Here is a 6,534-nt window from a genome sequence, read left to right on the forward strand (position 1 = left end):
CTTTATAATTCTCATTCCCGCTACCACTTGCTACGTTATTTCTGAGTTGCATGTATTTAAAAATTCTAATGGGTAAGCCTAAGGCCTAGTAAGTATGTGATTTTCATGTATATTGACGTCAATAAAATAAAAACAAATGTGACAATTTATAAAATATAATTATTTTCATTTCTTTCCACCATTGGTGACATATTAGGGAATTACTGTCATTTCCAGGGAACAAACACATCCGTCAGGCACAACAAATATGCTTACGGATAATTAATCAGAACGTAAGCTCTCCGCCGCGTACCGACACCTTGTACGACGATTAATAATAAGACCGTGTAGTTAATACACCCGTTCCCTACACATATGTCACCTATCCATTTCACCCTACATGAAATAATTCATAAAGTCCACATAAATATTTATAGCAATAACAACGGTAACATGTAATTGTAAATAAATTAGAATTAATTTTTCATGCAAGCAACCACAAAATTCACACGAAAGTCACCTTGTCGGCGTTAGGTCTTAATCAAATCTTATCACGCTACTCATACCCTACATTCCACCAATAAATTTTCCTAAGGCAACATCCCTAGAAAACAACCTTTGCGATCATTTGTTCAACTGCTCACTTGTCTCACCCAACCGACTAATATTAATTATAGTTGTTAATTATTATTTTTGTAATAACCTTCTTGAATAAATTATAATACTTTCCCTTTAAAATATTACTCGAAAGTAAATAATAAAACTAAATGCTAAAATATTTAAATGGCCTTTTGTAAAATCCAACAGAAAATTGTTTTAACCTTTAAATATAAAAGGACAGAAGCTAAAATAAAATATATCGAATTTGAATCTTCAAATCAATAAATTATAAAACTTAGGGGTTTAAACTTTTGATTTCTATTTGTACCGGTCTAAAATACATAAGACTAAAAGTTTAGGGTTTAAAAGTGTTTTTTTTTAATACTTAAATAAAGAGTAAATTACTAAAATCGTCCCTATGGTTTTGTCAAAATTTCACGTTTGGTCCCTAACTTTTCTTTTGCACTCGGATCGTCACTATGGTTTGATTTTGTTGCGTTTTTCGTCCCTTACATACATAAAACTAAGGACCAAACGTGCAATTTTGACCAAACCATAGGGACGAAAAACGCAACGAAATCAAACCATAGGGACGGTCCGATTGCAAAGAAAAAGTTAGAAACCGAACATGAAATTTTGATAAAACCATAGAGACGATTTTAGTAATTTACTCAATAAATCATACCCTCTTGGAACTGTAAAAAAAATAAAATAATAATAATAATAATAATAAAATAGTGGGTCTGGTATATGTCATTTACCAAACTCATTCCAATTGACTCTTAAAGCCACCCATAAAACAACCTGTATCAGCCCAATCTCAGGAGTCTCCTGCTACACCTGAAAAGTTCTTATTCACAATCATTTTTAAATATAAACTTCGATTTTTCTCAAAATAGTATCAAATAACTTAATAATCTCCACCTTTGTCTATCGATAATCCATAAACAATTATTTAAGTTTCACTCTATAAGAGAATGGATAAAATAACTATTATAAAAAAAAAAAAAAAAAAAAAAAAAAAAAAAAAAAAACGTTTCTTATAAATCTTGTCGATTATGGTATTAGTTGGATGAAATTGAGACAAGAAGTTGAACCAAAACATGTTTAGGAACCATACTAATCTATCTAAGCATCTACATCAAGCTTAAAATCGAATAACCATACCTTAATTTCAAGAAAACTCCGAAAATCTTCAACTTCTACACCCTATTTCTTCCTTGACTCTCAGTCGATTGTTGCAATTTCAGAGGAGTTTCCACCAAAAATTCCGAGCTCTATATATTGTCTAAGGTTTCATCAGTTGCTCGAATTTATGGTCTAATCATGGATGACGGTTTATAAACATAATATCTCATCATTTGTATATAATTAACCCATTAATTTTGAACTAATCATTTTTTTATATTAATATAATCTGATTATATGTATTATATATTTTTATTTTGACTTGAGTTATTACATTTTATATAGTTTTTAATTAAAGTTAAAATTTTATTTATTGTTTTCTTTTAAGTATTCATGTTATTATTATTCTCCAAGGGTTCTAACCTAAATTTATGAATTTACTCACCAACTATCGTTATGAAATAAATGATATTTTCTATTTTTTTTTTTTTGTCTTATTATTAATATTTCAAGTATTAATTTAGTTGTCCATTACGTCATATTAGTTATTGGAATTTCACATAATGTCCTTTGCCCATATCTTAGTATTTTAATATGGCCTCTCCAAGTACAAAATTAAAACCAAGAAAATGACAAAGAAAAGCCGGAAAAGAATATCGAGAATAACAATCTCATTGTATACGGTATACATGTAGATATTTCCAAGAAATCTAATTTATTATAAATTATAAATTATAAATAATCACTTTTACATCTTTGTAAATCACATTCAAGAACAAAAAACAACGTATTTCCATCCAGAACCTCAACACAGGCAATGGCTACTTTTAATCACCTTGTTCTTGTTTTTGCCATACTGGTTGTGGTGCTACTTCCGTCAACAATTATGGCCACCGAATACGTGGTGGGAGATGCTAGTGGTTGGACCATAAATTATGACTATCAAGTGTGGGCTAAAAACAAAGTTTTCTACGTTGGTGACAAACTAGGTGAGTTGTTTATCATAGTGCAACTCTTTTTATTATAACACTAGGTTACAACCCGTGTAAACTACGGGTAAAATCATTATAAAATTTTATTAAACTAATATGAAATAAGTTGTGTTTAGACTTTTATATTGATTATTTAAAACTAATATCACATTTTTATTTGAATATCTGGTGTTCGTTATGTATGTGAAGACATTTAATATAATTAATTATAATTTCTCTAACAAAATATAAATTTGATTAGAATGTAAAAAAAATAAACAAAATCAATTGTAGAAATAACAATGATATACGAAAAACTAAATATAACAGAAATGTAATAAAAATAAATAAACACAACACCATAAATTACAAATTAAAAACTACAAATGATTTATAAATTTCTAAAATTTATAATTAAAATGTCAAAATTTACATGCAATATTATTATGATTAGACGTTGAGTATGTGTTAGATTTTAGGGCTACTATTTTGATATACAACAAATTTTATTTTAGATGGAAAATATTGAAACAAAAAATTTAATTGAAGGTAATATATATAAATGAACAAATCATCTAGTTTAATACTATAAACAATTAGTTCCACTCACTTGGAAGGCTACAAATATTTCAATAATGTTTACCAATCAGATATTACTGGTTGATTTTTTTAAAACTAATTTTATATACAATTAATGCTTAAATTGGTTCCTATATGGAAAATCAAAAAAATTTCTAAGAATCTCATTATAAAACAAATTATGTTATAAAATATTCATAATTTGTAAAAAAAAAAAAAAAAAAAAAAAAAAAAACATTATTTTAGCTTCTTGTTCGTATTTAATCTTTAAAATAACAAAAGCAGACAAAAATCGTACTATAAAAAGTAGAAGTGAGAACGTCAGCATCAAACCCATTAAATTAAAATCATATAAAATACATAGTGCATGTAATTCTTTTTCTTTGACAAAAAAGTGAAAATCGGAAAAACGGTTTAAAATTACACACCACAAAACTTTTTTTTTTTCGATATGGCAATTACCCAATAAACTAATATTTAAAATTACTACGAAACAAAGCATATCTTAATGTCAAAATAAGCATTGCCTTCTTCATTTACTCTTATATATTCCTATTATAGCATTATATTTTGAAAAAAGTACTCATTACAACAAATATATTCAAATAAAATCAATCCTTATTGCTATAAGTGATTATATTTTCCACATTACAATGTCCTAATAAATGAAATCTAAAAATACAATGCTATAATTGAATAAACTTTCAAAGTACAATACCTATAAGAGAAATAAAGAAAAGTGAGATGTTATTACCTGCTGCTACCTGGTTCAAGTTATATGGAATGTCGCATATCTTGACATAAACACTCTATGAAAACAATATTAAAACATATAAATATAAATCTAGCTTTTTTTTCCAAATTAGATTTTAATTTATAATATTCGAAATGTCCGTGATTATGAGAGGAACATTCAAGCTACAACTCACCCAAACCCATTGAGCAGGGACACATGGATTCTATAGACTTAACAACAAAATTGTTAAAACATCAAAATTAAAGAAGGAATAACAAAACTGAAAAAGAAAACATTAGAACTATGTGGGGATTGGACGTTGTATTTGGTTTTCATGTATTTAGAGCCTAAATTTAGAAACACGTACCAGAGCAAACCTGAAATTACTATGTATTTGATTCTGAATTTTTCTTTGTCGGATTGCATGCAGCTTCATTAGATCGGTGCATCCCTGATGCAATGCTCCTAAGAAATAGGTCCTACAACGATGAGTGGTGATGGTTGTAGTTGAGATGGTGGTTAACATGCATTAAAAGTTGTACACATGCTTACCTAGGCCAGTCGTTTTCCTGCTTCTTCTTCCGACACTTAACCTTTAATGATATACTTTAGTCCGTTCAAAGCATTAGCACCATCAAAATCTCCCCGTCAATCATGGTGGAACTGTTTAGTCCGTTTAAGCCGTCGGGCAACCCTTTCATATCCACTACGCTAGCCTTCTGTGTTGGTGTTGGTGTTGTCCTTGCTTTGAAAACCCTAAAATCCAAAAACCTAATTCATCAAAGATTTCCTCACTCAAATATTTGGAGTTAATTTTGTTAAAATTGGTGCCTGTTATATAGCAAACGATAATCAGAAACCCTTGAGGGAAATTAGTTCATCAAGCAACTATCGTGACTAAAGAGATTTCCCCATTCATCTTATAATCTTCAATAACAACTTTCAGAACAAATAATGGAGTTAATAGGTTAAACCAATTAACAAATATGGTTGTGCAACTTGATTTTCAAAATGCAAAAGGGAGGGGAGAAGCCGCGTTTTAGGGATGAACATATTTAGTTAGTCAACCTATTTGTTTCAAAATTTATGGGATTGATACCGAATATCTTTGACCATTTTTAAGCTATAGGAGGGTAGTTTAGTAATTGGACTTGAACCCAAGAAGCATAGAGAATATGACACGTAGACAAAAAGTTTCTTTTATTATAACAGGGATTTAAAAAAATATGCTAGAAATAACAATAGCATAAATAGAAAATTTAGGCTTGTGAACCCAACCTAATTTCTCGTACATTTATTTCTCATATTATTGATCAAATATAAGATTGAGTAACAATCTTGTCAAAAATCTTCACATTCTTTTTTGTATTGAAAAAAATAATAATATATAAAATAGATATATTTTTCATTGGATGCAGTGTTCAAGTACCCGGTAAATATACATAACGTTTACAAAGTGAATGCTAGTTCCTTTGCTACTTGCACTGTTCCGCCACCTAGCACCGGCCTTACATCTGGAAACGACGTTGTGACCTTAGTGGCACCGGGCAAGAAGTGGTACATTTGTGGCGTGGAAGAACATTGTGTTGACTTTAACCAAAAATTGGTTATCGATGTCCAACAAGGATCGATGTCTCCAGCACCCGCACCAAGCAGTGCAACCAAGTTTGTGTCTAAGACTTTCATGGTCATCATCGTTGTTTTAATAATGATAGTCATGTTTTGATTATAATATATGTACGTGTATTGATTTATTAGATGTATGAATAAGACTAGATAGTCCTTTTTTAGGCTATTCATGAACTTAAGTGTGCCCATGTGATTTGCCCCCTCAAAGAAAATTATTATTTTTTGGTTTGTTTATGGATTTTTTTCGAAAATAAAAATCTAATTTAATTAATAAGCCCTTAGTAAAAGGTACATTTTTATGTCAATTTATTTTTGTATAACCCTACACATAAATTATCTTTATGCATCAGATGATGATGATGATGATAATGATAATGATAATGATAATAATGATATTATATTGTTTGTCAATTAAAATGAGTTCATTGAAAAGTATATTAAACTCAAATATAACAAAATTTCCTTTTCTCGTGCTATTCATATAAATTAAGTATATACTGAGCCGATGATATTTTTCATGGCCAATCCGACAAGAAAAACTTTAAAATCCCTGATTGAAATGCTTTCTATTATTGCGTCTCTTAAATTATCTCATTCTCGTATATGTTCTTGTACAATTTTCTTATATTCTTCATATTAGTTTCACTTTGAATTATGATTATAAGTTCCAAGTTCTTCTCATTAGTTTTCCTTTTCATGCTTGCTTCTAATGCCTACAATTAAAGTAAACAACTTAATAAAACTATATATATAAAAGATACCAAAATTCATTTTTTATCTATTTTTCATAAGATATTATATATTGAATAAAGTGAAGAATTATGATTGCTTGGGGAACTATAACTCATAAATCTAAATCTTTTTTAGACAGTTATTTTCACATTTTATTAAGACAAAATTATAAAAATGGTC

The 6,534-nt window shown here is 28.7% G+C and overlaps 1 pseudogene; it reads left to right on the forward strand.

Annotated features, from left to right (window-relative positions):
• The first annotated feature begins 2,524 nt into the window (after window positions 1–2,524).
• LOC145059723 (blue copper protein 1b pseudogene) lies at window positions 2,525–5,719 on the forward strand (annotated as a pseudogene).
• Window positions 5,720–6,534: the final 815 nt, after the last annotated feature.

The sequence above is a fragment of the Lactuca serriola genome, chromosome 6 (genome assembly GCF_051521515.1).
Source record: "Lactuca serriola cultivar US96UC23 chromosome 6, Lser_US96UC23_V15, whole genome shotgun sequence".
Lineage (NCBI taxonomy): Eukaryota > Viridiplantae > Streptophyta > Magnoliopsida > Asterales > Asteraceae > Lactuca > Lactuca serriola.